The 21,313-nt window shown below is 47.7% G+C and overlaps 1 long non-coding RNA gene across 3 annotated transcripts in view; it reads left to right on the top strand.

Annotated features, from left to right (window-relative positions):
* LOC144281049 (uncharacterized) overlaps positions 1–21,313 on the top strand; it is a 137,093-nt gene that overhangs the window by 65,832 nt on the left and 49,948 nt on the right. For 2 of the 3 annotated variants that reach the window (XR_013349498.1, XR_013349499.1), the window contains exons 2-4: positions 82–227; positions 2,284–2,444; positions 5,316–5,365. This is a non-coding gene — a long non-coding RNA (uncharacterized LOC144281049). The remainder of the gene's footprint in view (positions 1–81; positions 228–2,283; positions 2,445–5,315; positions 5,366–21,313) is intronic. The other variant, XR_013349505.1, reaches the window with a different exon arrangement.

The following is a 21,313-nucleotide window of genomic DNA, read 5'->3' on the forward strand; positions in this document are numbered from 1 at the left end:
GTGATAGTTGATGCTTGAGGCCAAGAGTGTGTGTGTTTATTTATTAACACCACCATGACTGAGAGACCCCCTGCTTTTTAGGAGGGAGCAGTCCCAAATCAGCAAAATCGAGAGGGACAAATGTGTGAAAGGACCACGCAGGATCCTCCCTAGTGGTTTCCTGTGAGCATGGATGAAGGCAAGAATGGGGAAGAAAATACAACTGAGAAAACAAGTCTGAGTTCATGGTAAGGTGGGATGCCTTCAATGCCCATAAAGATATTCAGTAACCCCACTGTCCCAGCCCAAGCAGGAAGAGCATTTGCCCCAGTAATGGTCTACTGGGCTTAACTACTTTACCTCTCAGGAGGGAAGGAAACTACATTTATTTGATTTTCAGACTCTTTCTCTTGCATTATTTCACTTAATCCTGAAATGATCCCCTGAGGAAGATGTTACTGCCCTCATCTTATAGGTAGTGCAACGGGCCTCAGAGGTTATTTGTGGTTTGCCCAAGTCACTTGATGAGTCAATGGCAAAACCACAATTTGAGCTTATGTCTTCTCACTCTAATTCCAGAATTCTGTTTTATATTTCAGCTTCACAGTGATTATAAAACCCTGGCAATGCTTGATTGCCTGTTTAGATGTGAGGAAGGAACCACTTGTTTATAGGAAGGTGAAATCAGAAAACATGCAAAGTCATGATTGGTTTCCCCAGCTGCCATGTGCTTCTTATCTCCCCACTGGACTTTGTTCACCTCTGCCTAGGAGACTCCTTCTGGAACTTTCAGTCTCATCTCTTTGAAACTTTCTAAATTTACCACTCTTTGGCCCCAAGTAGAATAACTGTTCTTTTTATATGCATTCCCTCAGACCCATATAGATATGTGTGCATTACTAATAGGCACTTTTTATATGCCAGCCTCCCCCACTAGGATGCGAGCTTATCAAAGACAGGGACTGTGTCTTGGTCAACATAGTCCAGCTGGGTCCAGTTGAGGGAGGTTGGGCAAGGGCCCCCAACTCCCAGTGCAGTCCACCATGGCCCTGAGCCCACCAGTGCAATCAGGCAGGCCTTGGCCTCCTCCTTCCCTTGGCGGGGTGTCCAAGTGACTCATGCCTTTTCCTGGAGGCTATTAACATGCCCCCGCCCAGATGCTGGTGCTGAGCTCCACTCTGCCCCATGGCTTGGCTGATGTCAGCCTGCCTGTGGCCATGTGATCCCCACCAGCCTCTCCCACGTCTCTGTTCTGCCCTGTTTCATCTTGCCTCTGCCCTGGTGACAGCTCTCCTCCCCTCCCCATCACACTCCAGTCCCTGCTACATCACTCCAGGGAAAGGCAAGCTGGAATCCTTGCCTAGCCACTGGTGCTTTGGACTCTGTGGAGGCGGAATAATGGCTCCCCAACAGATATCAGGTCTTCGTCCCTAGAACTTAATGTTACTTTCTAAGTAAAAAGGGGGGGGGGGAGTCTTTGCAGGTGTGATTAAATTAATGATCTAGAAGTGGAGAGGTTATCCCAGATTCTCCAAGTGGGCCCTAAATGCTACTGTAGGGTCCCTGTGAGGAGAATCAGAGAGAGATTTCACACAGAGAGAGGGAGAGACAGCCGTGTGAAGCCAGAGGCAAAGGCTGGAGCGATGTAGCCACAGACTGAGCAATGTCAACAGTCACCAGAAGCTGGAAGATGCAAGGAAGGATTCTCCCCTAGAGCCTCTGGAGCCAACACCTTGGTTTCAGCCCAGGGAGATGGATTTCGGACTTCTTTATTCTCTCCAGAACTGGGAAAGAATAAATTTCAACTGTTATAAGCTTCCAAATATGTCATAATTCCTTATGGCGACTGCAGAAACTAGGCCAGGACAAGGCTTAGGGAAAACACAGGGAGGCACAGAGGGAAGGTCTGAGGCATATCCAGCTACAGGTTTTGAGCACCAGCTCCTGGAGATGGAGAGAGGTGCCCCTGGAGAAAGGCCCTCTTTCAGATGCTGTAGCCTCAATTTACTCCATCTCTGGGTGTTCTCACCCGGTTCATTCATGAGCTTCTGCTAATTTTGGCAATGGCAAGGACAAGTAGTATTTATGTAGCTCTTACTGGGGGCCTGCCAAAGGCTCTGAGCTCAAGGCCATGAACCAGGCAGGCGGGACCCCTGCTCTCGCATCATTCCCAGTCTGGTAGAAGTGCACCAGCGCCGGGCACGAGTCTTGGACTCTGTTCTTGCCGTGGCTCACACTTGGATTTGGCACTGGGGTTACAGACATTGAGTTCTGACCTTAACCTGTTGCTCTACTTGTTTTCAGCTTCTGCTATTTCCTGGTCCCTGCTCCTCCTCCACCGGCTCCTTTTCCTTTCCAGGATTGGCACTGGGCTCCTGCAGTATGCCTGGCCTAGCCTGGCACTTCCAGATCAGATGGCACTGACCGCTCCAGCCAGCCAGCACCCCATCCTGGACCCATCCACAGTTTGTGATTCTGTTTTCTGGCCTCATCTCCTAACTTCTTGCTTCGCCTTCTGAATGTAACTTCATAGTCGGTCTTTGGATTAAGTCACCACTCTTGCTCTCCTTATTCTGACCCTGAATCAAAAGGGTGTTAGTCATTTGTAGTTATTGACCTGCCTCACCTCCCCAGATCTAGGATGGTGGGGCACCCACCACAGTTAAAAGAAGGTCAAAACGAACTGAACAAGATTTTTATGTTATCGTGATTGTGATGACAGTTAAATTGTCAGGGTGCTTCCCAAGGAAGGAACACTCAACTATTTCTTCCTTGTGCATCACAGCTTAGCTCAGGTTAATAGCTTCACTTTGTAGATAATGATCTCCTTGTTCAAGGCAATCTGTTTATTTTGGTGCGTCTAACACAATGACCAGCACATATAGCTCTTTCCAACTTTCTCTTCAATTCATGCTTTACTCTTTCTTCTCTCTGTTTTTTTTTTAAATTTAATTTTATTATTTATTTATTTATTTATTTATTTATTTATTTATTTATTTATTCATGAGAGACACACAGAGAGAGAGAGAGAGAGAGAGAGGCAGAGACACAGGCAGAAGGAGAAGCAGGCTGCCTGTGGGGAACCCGATGCAGGACTCAGTAACAGGGCCCCGGGATCATGACTTGAGCCAAAGACAGATGCACAACCACTGAGCCATTCAGGCATCCCCCTCTTTCTCCTTTTTAAAGATTTATCTATTTGAAAGAGAGAAAGAGAGAGTATCTCAAACAGACTCTCTCATGACCCTGAGATCACAACTCTGAGATCATGACTCAGATCATGACTTGAGCCGCAACCAAGAGTCAGGAGCCCCTCTTTCTTCTTTTTCTTAGCAAAGGGCAAGAAAGGGTGAAAGTGAACTTGTGAAGTCTTAAACAAAGCAATGTGGGTCTGGGGTTTTTAATAATCAAACTCTACCTCTTTTTAGAACACATGGATCTGAATGTGTCCTTCTGTTTATTTTTCTGCAGCCTCTGTGGCAAGGGATTGGGAATGTGGGGAGGGACAGAGTGGGGAACTGACTCTTACTAGCACCTGTAAGTACCAGGCACCTAGGTAGGTACTTTCTAGATATTATCTGACTGAAGGCTCACAATAATCTCCAGAGATAGGCATTATCATCTCATTTTATAGAGAAGGAAATTGAGGCAGAAAGCTCCCAAGACTTGCTGAAAAGGTCATGAGCTGGGATTGGGAGCTGGAACTTGAACTCATACACTGATGCAATTGCCTTAACACAACAAGAGTCATGATAGCAAAATGATTTTGAGTAATCAGCTGGGAACATAACTAAAACTGTAGTCCAAAACACTCGGGGCATGTTATCTCTTTGCTGAAAGGAGGGCTGACATGGGTTTCAGAAACCTTGAATTCTTTCTTAATGGAGGCTTTTAAGTATAAAAGGAACTGCAGTTGTAGCTGGAGGTTGCCGCCTGCAAGTCTGCTTTTTTAGACTGTGTCTTGCATTAATTAACATTCCCAGAGCTCTTCGAGATACACAGATAAGAGACATCATAGACATGACAAGCATGACTACAATACTGCCCTCAAAGCGAGGAAACATTCCAGAGACATTGCCAGGGCCTGGCCTATGTGTAGGTGGGTCCCACTGGCCTGCACAAATGGGGGAAGGCCCGTGCTTGGAATCAAACATCTTTGGAGGTGCACGAAAGGAAAATTCTGCAGGGAGAATTTCAGTGCTTGGGCAGTGGCTTCTGACCCTCGTTAAAATATAAATGCTCTTTGGCAGGTATTAGTGCTTATCTGTTACTTTCATTTGAGTGGGAAGGAATTTCGGATTCTGTCCAGACATCAGGTTAGGTGAGAAGGAGAGAAAAGCCAAAGACTTCATGCTGGGGCTGGGCAGAGGAAGGCTCTAGCAGGCTGAACAGACACAACACAATGAAGTGGAAAACCAGCTGTACCCAATCCTGTATTTTGCTCTGGGATGGTCCTTGGAGGGAGGCAGTTGAGGGCCTGCATGCAGGCACAGATTGACGCACTAACTGCAAACAAAGGTTAGAAACTCAAAAGTAGTTGGAAACTTCCAGAGAAGGAAAATAGAAGCACAGAGAATGAGTGAAGGGCAGAAAGGTATTTCAGAAGTTGTGGTTGGAATGATTTCCCTGGGGGCGCAGGAGGTCAAGACAGGGGGTCAAAGCAATGAGAGACCCACATGTGGTGAGAAGAAGGTTTAGAAACATCTAACATTTCTTGTCTATGACAAGACACAGAAAATGGCTCCGTATTGGTGCGTTCGCCATGGTAGCTTTACCCTCCTGACAACACCCCTCAGGGACACTACTGTTATCCATTTCACCTGGGGAAACAGGTCCAGAGAGGGAAAGCAACATGTCCCAGGTCACCCAGGTAGCGAGTAGGACCCTGGATCCAGGTGTTCTGTCTCCCCAGCTGTGCCCTTCCCACCAGGCTGCTTCTCAGCCCCACTTCCCACATAGGTCATTAACAAAGTTGGGAGGAACCAAGAGACATGAATGGACACAGTGGAAAGAACCTGAGCTGTGCAGCCAGCACACCTGAGTCTGTACCTTGACTCTAACGCTCATTTGTTGCATGGCCTTAGCAAGCATTTGACCTCTGCCTTCTTTTCCCTAGTTGCTGAATGGGCCAGGAGCTCCTGCCTCCTCCATTTTTGGTGCCCTGTTCCTCTCACGCTGAAAATACAAAGCAGATGATGATAAAAAGCATAGTAGTTCACATGCATTGAGTAGTTACCGTGTGCCAGCCACTGTAGTAAGCACGATCCATATATTAACTGTTTTAACCCTTCCCATAACTCTGTGTGATCGAGATTACTTTTGTCCCCATTTTGCAGGTGAGGAAACTGACGCACGCTGAAGTTACTTTGCAGAACGCCCCATCGGAGTAAGTGCAAACAGAGAAACCTCTGAGACCGGGGATAGAGGGATCTGTGAGGACCAGGGAAGTGATGGCCTTGTGCCACTGGGGCCCCTCCAGCCTTTGCTCAAGTGGGAGCTCAGCGGGTCATGCCATCAGTGATCCGTTTCTTCTGCCAGATGCTCCCTGCCCTCATCATTTCCTCCAGCCTATTTCTACTCCATGCCATTTGTCATCTGCAGACCTCGTGACTCAGTTTACCTCTCCTGTTAGGCTTTCTTTCCTCAATTGGGTCTTGACTCCATCATCCCTCAACAATCCCCACCCCCACAAGACTCCCAGTTTCCTGTCTTTTGCTCCTCTGGTGTCTCTAGTTCCACGCACTCCATCACTTCCCTACCCTGGCTGCTTAGAGTCTGATCCTGGGAGGCAGCTTACACTGGCTTCTGCTCCCTGAACTTTGACCTCCAGGAGAACCACCTCCCTTTCCCCTCCTTCCCCCCAGTAGAGGCTCTAGGGACATCTGTATGCTAGAGTAGAAGAGGGAGGTTGGGTGTGATTGACCTTGACCTTTCAGAGAATTCTGCCTATAGGCAACTATTATTACCAAGGAACCCAGAGTTGGCATGTGCTGTTCCTGGCACAAGGAAGCAGAGTCCAAGGGATGAGTCCCTGGAGCTCCTGGTCACACGTAGCCCCCAGACCCAATAAGCTATGTGGCTTCAAGGTTGAATTCCAGGGGCAAAGCCGTCAATCTAAGGCCATACAAGGTAAACAGCCCTTATTGTTGGCTGTCTTGTTCCAATGCAGCTCTCTCCACTCCACACCAACCCCCGTCTCAGAATTGGTTTAAGAAGCTGCAGGTGGTGGGCACCTGGGTGGCTCAGTGGTTGAGCGTCTGCCTTCAGCTCAGGGCATGATCCTGGGGTCCTGGGATGAAGTCCCACATTGGGCTCCGTGCATGGAGCCTGCTTCTCCCTCTGCCTAGGTCTCTGCCCCTCTCTGTCTCATCAATCAATAAATAAAATCTTTAAAAAAGAAAAAAGAAGCTACAGGTGGTGGAAGTCAAGTCATTGGATGAAGTTAACAAAAAAAGCCATTTCAGTTACGCGGGACAAACCTAGAAAAGCAGAGATCCAGAAAGGCCACATGCCAGGGCCTTAGGACAAGATGAAAGAGTGACAGGAGCTCGGGGCACTGCCAATGTACCCAGCGCACAGCCACGGTGAGTGAGGACAGGTGCACGGCCAGCTCCCCCTCCGAAGCGGCCCAGGCCCTGAAGCCTCCCCTCCCTGCTGTGCTGCAGCCCTCGGACCCCCGGGGGCTTCCTGGAGGCGGAGGAGCGCCCCTCCCGGAGCCGCGGGGCAGGGCTGCCGAGGCTCGAGGCTCGGTGCTCTGGGCGGGAGGGGGTAGCGACCTGCCTGGTCACGCCCACCTCCCCCAAAGCTCCTTTTAGCGCGGGCTGTTCCACTTTCCCTGTAGCTTAGCAACCTGAGCCTCTGACAGCTGATTTACTGGCAAACAGCTTGACTTTCTCGGAGCAGGTTCTCTTCCCTTCCCTTCCCTTCCCTTCCCTTCGCTCCCTTCCCCTCCCGTCCCCTCCCGTCCCCTCCCGCTTCTTTCCTTCCTTGGTTCTTTTTTACGATAATCAAAACCTTGATTATAACAAGGTCTTTGTGAATTCCTTCCAGTGATGCTGACTTCGTTTACTTACTTACGTACTTACTTACAGGCGTGGATTCCTGCATGGACACCAGCTTTCTCCCTGGCCTTCCAACCTCACGTCCCACCGGAGTCCCTTCTCCACACTGCAGCCAGATGGATCTTTCTCCAGCTCAGTTCTGACAGGCTTCCTCTCTTACTTAAAAGCTTTCGATAGATCCCAGGAGAGATATTCTTGTGTGGCCCTCCAGCAGCCAGCCCTGTCTATCTATTTGATGCAACCCCATCATCTCACTGTCATACCCTCCGCCCCACCAGATTATAATTCTCTTTCTTGCCTCCATGTCTTTGCATATGCTGTTCCCTCTTACTGGAAAGCCCTATGTGGGCTTACTTAGCTGTGAGATGTTCTTTAAGATTCATCTTGAACATGGGCTCCTCTGTGAACCTTTCCTGACCACCCCCCACGGCAGCATGACCATCCCTTCCTCCACTTTAGTGGGTTACATAAGGACCTGCACTACAATTGTCTCTCTCTCTCTCTCTCTCTTTGTATGGAATTGTCACTAGACTATTAGCTCCTGGATGGTAGGGATTAATTCTCATTGTCCAATATGTCCCCAGTGCCCAGCACAGGGCCTGACATATAGCCAGTTATTCATACATGATCAGATGAGTGAGTGAGGAAGGAAGGAGGGAAGGATGAAAAGAAGGAAAGAAGGAAGGATGGAGGAAGGACTATATGGTAGAAACAAATGGCTGAGAATCCAGAAACACCGTCCAAGGGGTTGGAAGAATGAAGCCCGGAATGGCATCTGGCCACTAGAATGAAGAAGCTGTTAGGTGGCTTCTCTTTGATTCCCAGGCCCCAGCCTTGTGGATCAAAGGCAAAGCAAAGTGGGCTTCTGGGGGCCTGGCTCAGGTAAATGGTAGGAGAAAATGAAAGGCCAAACCAGCCCATTTGCTCCCAGATCTGTTCCTTGCCTGTCTCTTGCTCTGAATCACAGGGAGCCTGACCACAGGAGGCTGCATGTCAGTGGCTTCTGGCTCTGCTTGACCACTGGACAGGTCGTTGGGTAACTAGAGGGTGAGACGGGGCGGGGGGGAGGGTGGGGAAGTGAGGGTATTCTGATACTCTTTCAGCTTCGTAGCATTTCTTGCAGCAATTTTTTTTTAATTTATTTTTTATTGGTGTTCAATTTACTAACATACAGAATAACCCCCAGTGCCGTCACCCATTTTTGAGTCTCTGGTTCCTTCCTCTTTTTGTCCTTTGGGTCCTCAGGGATGGGAGTCACTTCCAGCTGCTAGGGGATGCTTCATCATCCTTTGGCAGATCCTCAGCTCCTCTGTCATTCAGGTAACTAAGTCCTCTCATTAAACACTCTTGAAAATATTCAGTGGTTTCTCTTGTTTGGACCCTAATTACCAGTTTTGTTTAGTGACCACTGTAGGGAGTTAGGTCAATGATATTACCTTGGAGGAAGTGGTATATTTACTTTTGTCTTTTTCTAGTCGATTATGAAATAAGGTTGTATGGTGTATATTTGTGTTTTTTTTAAGATTTTATTTATCTATTCATGAGAGACACACACACAGAAAGGCAGCAACATAGGCCGAGGGAGAAGCAGGAACTTGATCCCAGGACCCCAGGATCATGCCCTGAGCCAAAGGCAGATGCTCAATCACTGAGCCACCCAGGTGGTGGCTATATACCCCTATGGTATATATGTTTAAAGCAGATGAGGGGAGCTCAGTACATTTATTTGGTCTGCCAGACCACATGCTGCTCAGTTTGAGGCTCAGAGGGCCCCTGAAGAAGTTCTGTATAGGTAACGGGCCCTTGGGCTTCAGTGACTCTGCGAGGGCCCTGCCTCCAGTCCCCTGCCCCTGGGGAGAAGATGGGTGTGGGGCCTCAGCTCCTGAGTTCCCTTTGGAATGGATCATAAAGAGGATGTCAGGGAAACAAGGAGCTGGTGAAAAAATGAGAGATTAGGAGAGGGAGGAAAGGAAAGGGAAAGATGGGGAAGAGAGAGTAGAACAGGTGTATTTGTGTTTAGCACATTGTCTGTACATAGCAGGACTCAAATGATGTTTGTTGAACGAATGAAAGAATATAGAAGTGGAAGAACAAGTGGAGAGTGTGGGTAGTATTGGCAAAGATCTTTGGACCTTTATCTCCATTCCCAGTGTCCCCTTGCTTCAGGGCTTCCAAATAGCTCCCCTATGACAACAGCCTCCCAACTGGTTTCCTGGCCTCCAGTCTTCCTGACCACTGCTTCAGGGGACTTTTCCAAAATCACAATCATCGTTGCCTGAGCCAAAATGCATTAGTGGTGTTTTAGACAGGTAGTGATGAAATTCTGTTGAATACTTCCAAGCCTCACCTTCTAGTACCTACTTTCAGCCTGGACTCTTCACACATTCCCTACCCCTAGAGCATGTGGGAGCCCATTTACTTATAAGGGATGATCCTTATCTTCAGTCCTATTCCTTAAACCTGCTTCCTCAGTTTCTGTTTTTGTCCCCCCCCCCCTTTTTAAAAAAGATTTTACTTACTTATTCATGAGAGAGAGAGAGAGAGAGAGGCAGAGACACAGGCAGAGGGAGAAGCAGGCTCCATGCAGGGAGCCCGACGGGGGACTTGATCCCGGGTCTCCAGGATCAGGCCCTGGGTCAAAGGTGGTGCTAAACCGCTGAGCCACCCAGGCTACCCCCCCTACCTTTTTTTTTTTTTTTTTTTTAAGATTTATTTATTCATTTGAGAGAGAGAGAGAGAAGCCCCATGCGAGGTCAGTCTCAGGACTCATAAGACCATAACCTGAGCCAAAACCAAGAGTCAGATGTTCAACCAACTGAGCCACCCAGGTGCCCCACTATCTTTGTCCTTTTAAGGCGTGGGATCTAACTATGATTTGAGAAAGGGTTGGAGAAAATTGGAGAAAGGCAAGTTGGGTAACTGGGCTCAGATCTGGCCCTTGACTCTACTTCCTGCTCTTCCTCCTTCTGTAAATTCTTTTTGGCTCTTGAAAAGTCTGGAATGGTGGACCCAAGCCATCAGCATGGAGGTCACTCACAGTGGTTCCTACTCTCTGGGCTCCTGAGGGAGAGTGTTTGGGAAGCTTGTTTCTTAGTGCACAAAAGGGCCAAACATCCTCTACCTCTAACCAGCCCCCTCCCACCCCAGCAGGCTTTGTTCATGCTCAGAGTGGTTTCAGGATGCCTACTGCCAAGCTGGGTGTGTCAGAGCAGATGTGATGTCTGGCTCTGGGCAAGTGAAGAGAAGACAAATGAGCAACACGTGCTTCTCTGCTACCAGGTGGGGTAGCTTGTGACTGTGCGGGAGGCCACGTTGGGACTTGAAGATCCTTTTGCTGACTTTGCTGGGAGAGCTAGAAGATACCTAACTCAGCCATACCACTCAAATTCAATCCAATTAAGGTTTTCCAGTGCGTGTAGTGTGGCATGGGGGTTTTCCTACACACAGGCCTGGGAGTGAATCTCTGCTCTCCTACTGACCAGCTATGCAGATAAATTATTGAATCCCTCATTTTCTTCATTTGTGAAATAGAATGATAAATACCCACCTTACAGAGTTCTGAGTATTTTGCATCTGATAGGGCTTCAATAAAAGGACACTACTACTACTATATGTGCTATTTATTAGTTTATGAATTATATAGGACCTTTTGGGGCTGGACTCTGGGCTTGGCCTCAGGGCCGCAAGTGAAGGCTCAGAGGTAAATAAAATCTTGTCAGTACTTTAGGAAACTGACAGTATGGAGCAGGGATGGGCAGACTATGGCCTGTGGGTCAATTCTGTTCTCATGTCTGTTTTTGTAAAAGTTTTATTAAAACACAGCCATGCCCATTCATTTGCATATTGTCTATGACTGCTTTCATGCTATGAGAGCAGAATCAAGTAGTTGCAATAGAGACCATATGACCCACAAAGTCTAAAGTAGTTATTTAAAACATTTTTTTATTTGAGGGATGTCTGGGTGGCTCAGTGATTGAGCGTCTGCCTTTGGCTTGGGGCATGATCCCATGGTCCTGGGATTGGGTCCCACACATTGGGCTTTCTAAATGGAGCCTGCTTCTCCCTCTGCCTATGTCTCTGCCTCTCTGTGTGTCTTTTGTGAATAAATAAATAAAATCTTAAAAAAAAGTATATAAAATTTTTTTTATTTGAGAAAGTGTGCATGTGCATGAGTTGGGGGAGGGGCAAAGGGAGACGGAGAGAATCCCAAGCTGACTCAGCTCTAAGCACAGAGCCCAAGGCAGGACTCAATCTCATGACATTGAGATCATGAGCCAAAACCAAGAGTTGGCTGCTCAACTGACTGAGCCACCCAGGCACCCCCAAAATCATTATTATCTGGACCTTTTATAGAAAAAGGTTGCTGACCTTTGGTCTGGAGGAGAAGACAGATATATAATCAGAATGAAGCCAGTTGCAGGTAAGGCGTGAATCATCTAAACTGAAGGCCCAAAAAAAGAAAGCATTCATTCTACTTGCGTAGGCATCAGGATTCCTTTTTTTTTTTTTTTTTTTTTTTGGCATCAGGATTCTTAAGCCAGGCTCAGAGCCTTGGAGTGGGGAGGGGTGGGAAAGCATGTCAAGTTGGACCACAGAAATTTTATGGGAAGAGCATGCATATGACAATGGAAGAGACTAGAAGTTAAATGGCTAGTCCAAAGTCATACAGCTTTGAAGTCAGGGCCTGAACCCAGTTCAGGGCCTTGGAGAGTTTATATTACCTTATATTTAGATAGAATTTCATAGAATACAAAATGCATTTACCCATATTGTCTTATTAATTCTCACACACCCCATTAAGAGTAGGTATTACTAGTTGGGTTTTTCAGATGAAGGATGCTTAAAGGGATTAAGAATCACTCAGCTAAGAAGTGGCATTGCTCGGTCTTTGTTTTGTTTTTTAAAGATTTTATTTATTTATGAGAAATGCAGAGAGAGAGGCAGAGACATAGACAGAGGGAGAAGCAGGCTCCCTGCGCCGAGCCTGATGTGGGACTCGATCTTAGGACTCTGGGATCACAACCTGAGCCAAAGGTAGCTCAACCACTGAGCCAGCCAGGTGTCCCTGCTTGGCCTACGGGGTCTATGACTGTAGCAAGGGTACAAAGCTCACGCAGGCTGGAACTCTGTCACAGGAATGTATCCTGGTTCATTGGTGTATGGTATAAAGATTGACCTAAAAATACAGAGAAGGTAACCTTAGCGCCTACAGACCCTGTAGGTTATTAAAAATTCAGTGTCTTTATTAAAGATCTCTTATGTTTATATACAGAACTAGATGCTGAGAGAGGAACCCAGAGATGTAGGATACAAGACCATACTGGCCTCCAGGAGTTGTGGGTTTAGTTGAGGACACAACCCTCAAAATCCCGCAATATCATGAGGCTGCATATGCCAGGTGACCAATGTGTGGTGCAAATAAGGGCACTGGAGTTAGAGGGTATATCAGGAAGGCTCCATAAAGGGTGTGGGGCTGAAGTGGAGCCAAAGGATGTTTGGCTGATCCTATGCCATGGGTTTACTCAGGTAGCCATCTTCTCACATCACAGAATCCTCATAAAACCACAGAGCTTCAGAGCTGGAAGGGACCCCAGTTCTATCAATTTACAGATGGAAAAACTGAGTACCCAAGAAAGGATTGAGTTGCCTGAATCAGTACTGAGATGGAATTCAAATTCAGATTTCACTTGGAAGTTCAGGGCTCTTTCTCAGCATTGTTTTGCCTTTTGCTTCTCAATCAACCCCATAGACTTGGGTTTTCCCTTTCAAATTTAAACTATAGAGTGCTTGTAGAGGAACACTCCAACTTCCTGTGGGTCCGTGACACCCTTCTTTCTCTCCACTTCCTGCCTGCCCATTTTTAATATCTCCATGCTTCGTCAGGATAAAGACCAAGTCTTATCATCCCAAGAGGCTATTGAAGATAACAGATAAGAGTGAGATCTCTGGCCTCAAACGCTTTGGGTTTGAACTCCTGCTCTACCACTTAATCACTATGTGACTCTGGCAAGTAATATGACCATTCTGTGCCTTTGTTTCCTCATCTGTATAATGGGTATCATCACAGAAATTACCTCAGAAGGTAGTAAGGAATAAATGAGATAATTTGGGAACAAAACAGAGGTTAGTCTAGTAGTTACTCAATAAAAGTTAGCTAAATTATTGTTATCAGCCTGTATTTATCCACCTCTGCAGTTGGACTCCAGCCCATTTCTCTGTCCTGGCTTCCCCAAACAGGTCTACTTACTGTCTTTTATTAGCCTTGTGCCATTTTGCCTCCTCAACTGTCCTTTCTGTTCCCCTTCTCTTCTCTGCATTAACCTCATACTCTTTCTACCTACTGTTTTATTGGATGCCTTTGAAGCCCCAGTCTCTGGTCATCTCTTCTCTCTTAGAAGTCCTACAGCCCTCAGTCTGAAGCTCTCCCTTGGTGTCCTGCTGCTGTTACCCATCTTGTAGGTCCATATTCAGCCATTTTAAGAGGACAGGTGTTCTGGGTTCACCTGGTACTTCACTTCTGACTTAGCACACGGCTGGTGGGCAGGCAGCCATTTAGTATGTCTTCATTAACTGAGCACTTATCGTATGAAAAGACCATTGTAGAACACTCGGGACACAAGACTGATGAGTCCCATCTCCAGCTTCACAGTGTGGAGGGAGATACAGACTCAAGGCTAAGTGCTCAGTGCTGGAATGGAAGTGGGAGCATAGCTCAGGGGAGCCTGTGGAGGGAGGAAATAATCATGGGATGGATGTTTGAGGCTGATAATGAACAAGGGTGCTACGACTGAAGAGGGAGATGCCAGAGTCATTGTACCAGAAGAGAGATTGGGTTGGACCCTGAGGGACAGGGAGGGGTTACAGCTGGTCCAGGGCGTTTCCAGTTAGGAACACTGATGGTGTCAGTCTGAGATGTACCCGAGCCTGGCCAGGGGTGCTGTGAGTGGTGAGCGGTGTGAGGACGTAGGACCTGGCTGAAGGGCAGTCTGCTACTCCATTGTCAGCCTACAGACATACTTGGAAAAGGAGGGAACCCATGCCTTGCTGGGACACAGGAAGAAGTTGGACAGGCAGGGAAGGGGTGCATCTGTGCATGGTGCTGGGGGAGGTGGCCCGAAGAAGAGGGAGGAGTGGCAGCAGCCAGGCCGGAGGGGAAACAGGCACAGTCAGGTGAAAGGGTGGCTCAGGAGTGGATTTGGAGAGTGCTCACTTCTGAGAGCACTTGAGGACAGGGGTGGGGTTTCCAGGGCCCACTCACACTGGAAAACAAGAAAATATAGGAGGAGGAGGAGAAAGAGTTCAGTTTGGATTGGGGTATTTGGGGCAACAGCATGCTGAGTCTGCGATGCTATCTGCATGTACCAGCACCAATGCCCGAAGGCTGTTGGGAGATAGGAACTTGAGTTTTGGAGGTTTTGAGGACCACAACCTGGAAGAGATGGCCAACGCTGAAGGAATGGGTCCATCCTCGGAGGGAGAGACCGTCAGGAAGGGAAGAGGGCTGAGGACCAAGGGGACTTGGAGGCTGGAGGGAGAGGGCCCTGGAGAGAAGTCAGAGTGGTAGGATGAGAACCAGAGGAGTTGTCTGGGAAGAAAAGCTGGGGTAAGACACAGCTTCCTTGGTTCAGGAGTGGGCCGATGTCCTGTGGAAGTTCTGAGCCAGAAGTCAACACGGGAGGAATGCCCGGCCAGTCCCTAATCAATTCACTTTATACCAAATGATAAACCAAGCTATTCAAGGTGAGGAGAGGTAGGAGGGGCCCATTAGGACTTGATAGCATTTTCATTCTATGCAAAGGTCAAAGCTGACCCACAGCAACATCACCAATAAAGAATCTCCCCAGTCTTTCAGTGGCCTTGACCCCTTGCTTTGTGAGAGGGAACAGGTGTGGATGGAACACGGATAGCAAGAGACTCGAGGCAATAAAAGCACCTTTACTGCCTGCAGATCTGGGCCTCAGAGAGAGAGAACTGGCCTCAGGGAGCTTCCAAAAGAGTGGAGTAAGTAAGGGAGGCCCCATACCAGGTGGAGTGGGACAGGTGACACCAGACAGGTATAAAATATCAGGTCATTTCAGGAGGTGGGGGGAGGGGGCGAGAGGGGGGGAGGGGTGGGCCAGGGAAGCCCCTTGGGGCATTTGAGACTGGCTCTGAGAGTGAGGGTAGGATTTCAACAGGTGCAGCCAGGGGAGGATGTTGTAGGCCGGGGACCAGCCTGAGTGAGGGGTGAAGCTGGAAAGGTAAACTTCAGTCACATGGTAAAGGGCACTAGATATAGGGCTGAGGAGTTCAAATAGGAGCTTGGCAGTGGGAAGCAGCCACTGAAGGTTCAGGGCAGGGGACACACTGACAATGACATGATTCAAATTGGCTTTTAGAGTTCAGAATGGAAGTCCTATCTACTGTGGATTGAGGTAGGGAGTGCCTGGCACCACGGAGGCCTTCTAGAAGGCTGTTGTTGCTACAGCCTAGTGATAGCCTGAACTTTAACATTTTCCTGAAAAGGACCTGGAGCCAGCTTGCTACCCTCCTTGCTGTGCTGACCCTCACTTGCTGTGCCAGACAGGGCTCCTGATAAGGTGGCCGGGTTATACAGGTGGGTCGGGCAGCCACAGTGATGGGGAGGATGTGTCATAGATAAGCAGGATCCTTTCTCGTGCCCTGACCTTATCCAGTCACTTTGGGGGGGTGGGGGGAGTATCAAATAGCCACACTTGGCTTGTCCCTTTCCAGTTAGCCCTCTGCTTCAAAACTCAGGCTTTTTATGAGTGCCTGATGATAAGGGGGTCACCTTCCTTTCACATTACTTGTTCCTTTTTCCTAAAGCCCATGATGTTCACGAAGTGACTTGTTCCTTTTTATTCACCAGGATTTGTTTACTTTCTTGTATTAGGAATTCTTGAAGTCAAGAATTTCATCTTTTCCAACCTTGTATACCTCACACCATGCTTTGTACATAGCAGGCATGCAACACTAAACCCAGTTAAACAAACTCTCTTTAACTCCCCTCCCACCCCCCAGATTATTCAGTCCTGTCCCTAAGTACTCAGACAGATCCTCGCTTTGGGTAGCTCACACTACAGGATCTCATCAAGAGGAGATGGGATGATAATCAAATAAAAAATGTTCTCTTGGCATCAGCATTTTCTGAGGATAGTGGAGAAATTGTTCTCCCTTTGTGGGGTTTTGTAAAGGTATGTAAAGAGTTAATGGAATCTCTCCCCTGGGACCTGGCCATATAAAGGCATTCCACCCAGAAGGAATGTGGGAGTCGTGCTGGGAAGCAGGTTTCTCTCCAGGCTCTGGGGCCTGGAGTACTTGAGCCAAGGTTAATGTCTGGGGCCCTGGGCTGCAGACACAGGGAGACTTCAGGCCCCCGGGGGCCACTGAGAGTGAGGTGGTGTGCCTGGCTTCCTCTGCCTGGCCTCTGCCTACAGCAGGGGTGTCCCTGTGACCCCAAACTGTGATGTGGCTCCTGAGTAGGGAAGATTCAAAATCGGGATAATCATTATAGCAGCTGCTGTCTGCGGAGCACTCACTGTGAGCTGGCACGCTTCCAGGAGCTTTTCGTCTGCGGCCTCACGGCTACCCATCACTCTGGGGGCTAGTGGCTTTGAGGACATATGGCCATGACATCCACCTGGAATGCTGGCCCTGTTGGCCTGTCACCAGTCCTGGGCCTGCTCCACATCTTCTTTCTTTCTTTCTTTCTTTCTTTCTTTCTTTCTTTCTTTCTTTCTTTCTTCCTTCCTTCCTTCCTTCCTTCCTTCCTTCCTTCCTTCCTTCCTTCCTTCCTTCCTTTCTTTCTTTCTTTCTTTCTTTCTTTCTTTCTTTCTTTCTTTTTTTTTTTTGATTTTATTTATTTATTCATGAGAGACACACAGAGAGAGACAGAGACATAGGCAGAGGGAGAAGCAGGCTCCATGCAGGGAGCCCAATGTGGGACTGGATCCTAGGATCCTGGGATCACACCCTGAGCCAAAGGCAGATGCTCAGCCACTGAGCCACCCAAGTGCCCCTGCTGCACATCTTCTGTGTTATGTCATTCTCAACTGCATCCCCAGGACCAGGCCCATAGCAGGTACTTGTGAATGACAAATGTTCGGAGTCTTGTCTTGGCTCTGATTTGAGCATATAGGATAAAATCCCTTCAATTTCTCTGGCTCTGTGAGGACTGGTACCCCTTGGCTTGCCAGGAAGAAATATTTGTCTTTCTTCTCCTCTCTGTTGATGGATGCTTAGTTGCTATACTATTGCCCTTAAAAACATTTATTCTGTGAAGCATTCTGAAGTTCACTCTCTCAGATCTCCCTCACTATGTTTGTTTGTTTGTTTGTTTTTTGTTTTTTGTATCACTCAAAGTTTTCTGTTTTTGTTTTTCTGCTCTCCAATCATTTCCATCTCCTGCTATAACGCCCATACCACCCCCAGGCAGCCTGGCCTTTCTGAACCTCCCACCCCAGGGAGGGATGTACATGGCAGGGCAAAAGAAGACACAAAGGCATCTTCTTGTTTTGGGACAGGATAAACTTTAGGATACCAGGGGGGACTCTGGGCACAGCCAGAAGGTCAGGAGGAAACATCTATGTGAGTACAAGAGAACTGAGCCGGGGTGGTAGAGAGGGCTGCTGAGAGCAGCAGGCCCAGAGAAAAGGAACCCCAGGCAGGTGGCAAGGCCCCCTGAGGGGACAATTTTGTGGTAAATCATTCAAGGCCTCACAGAACTTCCTTGGGCCTGCCTGGCACAGAATAGGGAAATGAGTCCCCTGCCCCAAGGATGGAACACTCTGAAGGAGGACAGGAGCAGAGACCAGCTGGGGCACTTGCATGAGACACGTGGATTGTGGTCTAGATGTGTCAGTGAACCCCAGACCAACCCGAGCATGAGATGCCCCTTGGCGCTTTGCAAGGCCCCCAGACCTTCTAGACACCTCAGAGAAAGGCAAGAGGAATCACAAATTGACAGAACTTAGTTTTCTGCTCCTCAAGGAGGGGGACTCAGTGGAGAAATTAAGTCCTTTTGGGGGAAGAGAAGGGTGGTTAAGTACTGAGCCTCTGGAGCCAGACGGTGTGGGTTCAAATCCCGGCTGGCTGTGTGACCTCGGGCAAGCCATTCCACTTCATTTCTCTGCCCGTTGTTTTTATTTTTTAATCTCTAAAATGGCCAGCTCTAAAATGGTGGTTCATATAATTGGTAAGACAGACATGGGTTCACATCCTGACTCAGCCACTAACTAGCTGTGGGACTCGGGGGGTAGTCACTTAACTACTCTGTGACCACTCTTTCCTCACCATGATCCCTACTGAACTCATAGGCTTGTCATGAAGATCACATGAGAGGTATGATATTCCTTTGCCGGTGCCCTGTTGGGGAGTTAATGTCTAAACTCTAATATATTTTATAAATAAACGCTGATTATGATGATGATTCATGTGACTTGTAAGTAGATTATAAATAACTCGAGGGCCATACTGATTTTCAGCTGTGCTAAGAAATGGATGTGCCACTCCTGTGTCCCATCCTGCCCCAGTCTACCTCAGGGCCCCATTACAGGGCGGTTCAGTAAATGCCTATTATTAATGGGGGTTCTTAAGAAATAGATGTCATTTCATTTACAAAGAAGCCGAACACCAGGTTTGGTTCTGAGGGTCAGAAGAGGGGATCTGGTCAGGGATTGCTTGGTGGGGGCCAATAGAACTTACAGTTTTGACTTTGCTCTGTGCTGTGGCTAGTTTTCTAAGTGGGCCCGACCCTAGGGATTTCTCCCCTCTCTCAGTTCCCATATCCTGAGTGGTGTTTGCAGAAGCACATGGATTTTAGATGCAGATCTAAATCTCGACTCCACCCTGGAAAAATGTGATCTTGGTTGAGTTGCCTACTTAATCCCCTTCTATCTCAGTGCCTTCATCTATAAACTATAGCCAGGACCACCTACTTTATAGGGTTCCTGTGGGAAATTGAATCTGATCGTGCATGCCTGGCCCTTTGTCTGGTGCTGGGCACAGAGGAGGTGCTTCCAACATTACTTTTCATCTTCTCATCCCTTCTTGGGGAGCTGGGTTAGCCGAAAAACCTAAAAGCAGCAGTGGAGCTTTCATCCTCCCCTGAAAGGGATGGCACACATGATGTTTGCCCCTGATGATTTACTAGATTGGCAGCCACTTAAGGGATTTAAAAAGCTCTCACCCTCCTCTGGGGTCAGAGAAGGTCAGGCTTCTGTTTGAGAAGCAGCGTATTGTGTTCAGAAGACCTGATACACTGCGTCAATATTTGATGAGGCCTCAGGATGTGCTGTGTGCTTGGCTGGCTGATGGCTGTGTGACTACAAGCTGTCCTGTGCCTGACATGACATGCCCAAGACCTATGTCCTACAGGAAGGGGTGGCCCATTTGTCCTCTAGGGAAGACAGCAAGGATGATTGGTCTCCATAGAGGCTGCCTCTCATTTTCTTGCTCCCATTTGAGAGGAAAATAATAGTAATACCTACCAATTACTGACCACTTCTGTGTCAGGCACTAACAGGTCTTCTCTAGTCATCAGAAGGCTCATTTTACAGTTGAGAAAACTGAGGGCTGAACAAGTAAGAAACTTGCTCAAGGTCAAATAGCCATGATCCGAGGAGGGCAAGCTAACTAAAGAGAAATGGAGTATGGGCCAACTTGCCCTCAAGAACAGAGGCCTTCCGGGGCACCTGGGTGGCTCAGTCAGTTAAGCATCTGACTTCGGTTCAGGTCATGATCCTGGGCTTCAGTCCTGCATCAGGCTCCCTGCTCCTTGGGAAGCCTGTTTCTCCCTCTGTCTGCCACTCACTCTGTGCTCTCTCTCTCTCTCTGTCAAATAAATAAGTAAAATCTTAAAAAAAAAAAAAAAAAAAAAAGAACAGGGGCCTTTCAAAGAGATGTTTTCACATGCTTGTGGCTGTGAGGAGCTAGAGAAGCTGCAAAAAACAGAAAAGGGGTGGAGAAGCCTTGTTCCAAACACATGTAGGCCTGCCTCAGTCTTCCCACAAGGATCGTGGGATTGACCTTTATGCCTCCTTCAGTTTTAGCTTCCTTTTCCCCACTACTACTCTTGGCCTGGCCCAGATCTTTACCTTCGGGAGCTAATATGACACAGGAATTTTTTATTGTTTTTTGTGAGCTTGGAATTGTGTCTGAACTGCAGCCCTGAGCAGCTGCTCCCCACCTGTAGCCTGGCCTGGAGGCACTCACTGTCCCCTGGGGCTCTTAGGAAGTGTCTGCCTCTCTGCCCTGCCCCTTGGGACTGCTGCAGGTGGACTGTATGTCTGTTCGCATTGTGGATGTTCCCTGGTGAGGCCCATACACTTAGCGTGGCATCGTGTTTAGTCTGGCCATCTGTGGGATCTCTAGTCTGGGCAGAGCACTAGCCTGGCTGGGAAGGGGGCTGTGGAGTGATGGAATCATGTATGAAACAGGATCACGGGTGCAGGAGCACTCACCAGTGCTTGGCCTATGGCAGGTCCTCCATCTGCGTTATTGGAACTCACTTTAGAATGGAAGTATAGGATTTTATTCTGTAAAGGAACTTAAAACTTCTTGACTTGAAACCCACATTTTACAGATGAAGAAATTGGGCCCCAGAGTGTTGAGGTGGCATGCCCAAAGTCAGGGGGTGACTGGGTGAGCACCCTGGGTTCCTAGATTAAGAAGGCTTTACATAACAATAATGCCCTCCTTTTTGATTTGAGGTGTAATCAACATACATTATATTCATTTCAGGTGTATAACATAATGATGAGATATTTGCATGTAGTCCTAATGATTACCACAATAACTCTAGTTGTCATCATCTGTCATCATCTGTAATCCATAATTATAGAATCTTTTTTTCTTATGAGAACTTTTAAGATTTATTCTCTTAGTGACTTTCAGATATGCAATGCGGTGTTACTTAGAATAGTCACTGTGCCGTACGTTACATCCCCATGACTTATTTATTTCATGACTGGAAGTTTGCAGCCTTCTGACTCCCTTGTCCCATTTCACCCACCTCAATCCCCACCATCAATCTGTTCTCTGTGTTGCTGTCTTTTTTCAGATTCCACATAGACATGAGATCATAGGGTATTAGACTTTCTCTGACTTATCTCACTTAGCATAACGCCCTCAAAGACCATCCAAGTTGTCACAAATGGCAAGATTTCCTTCTTTATTATTGCTGAGTAATATCCCATTGTGTATACATGTGTGTGTGATTCCTTTATCCATTCATCTGTTGAGAGACACTAAAGTTATGTCCATGTCTTAGCTAT

Source organism: Canis aureus, chromosome 12, assembly GCF_053574225.1.
Source record: "Canis aureus isolate CA01 chromosome 12, VMU_Caureus_v.1.0, whole genome shotgun sequence".
Classification (NCBI taxonomy): Eukaryota; Metazoa; Chordata; class Mammalia; order Carnivora; family Canidae; genus Canis; species Canis aureus.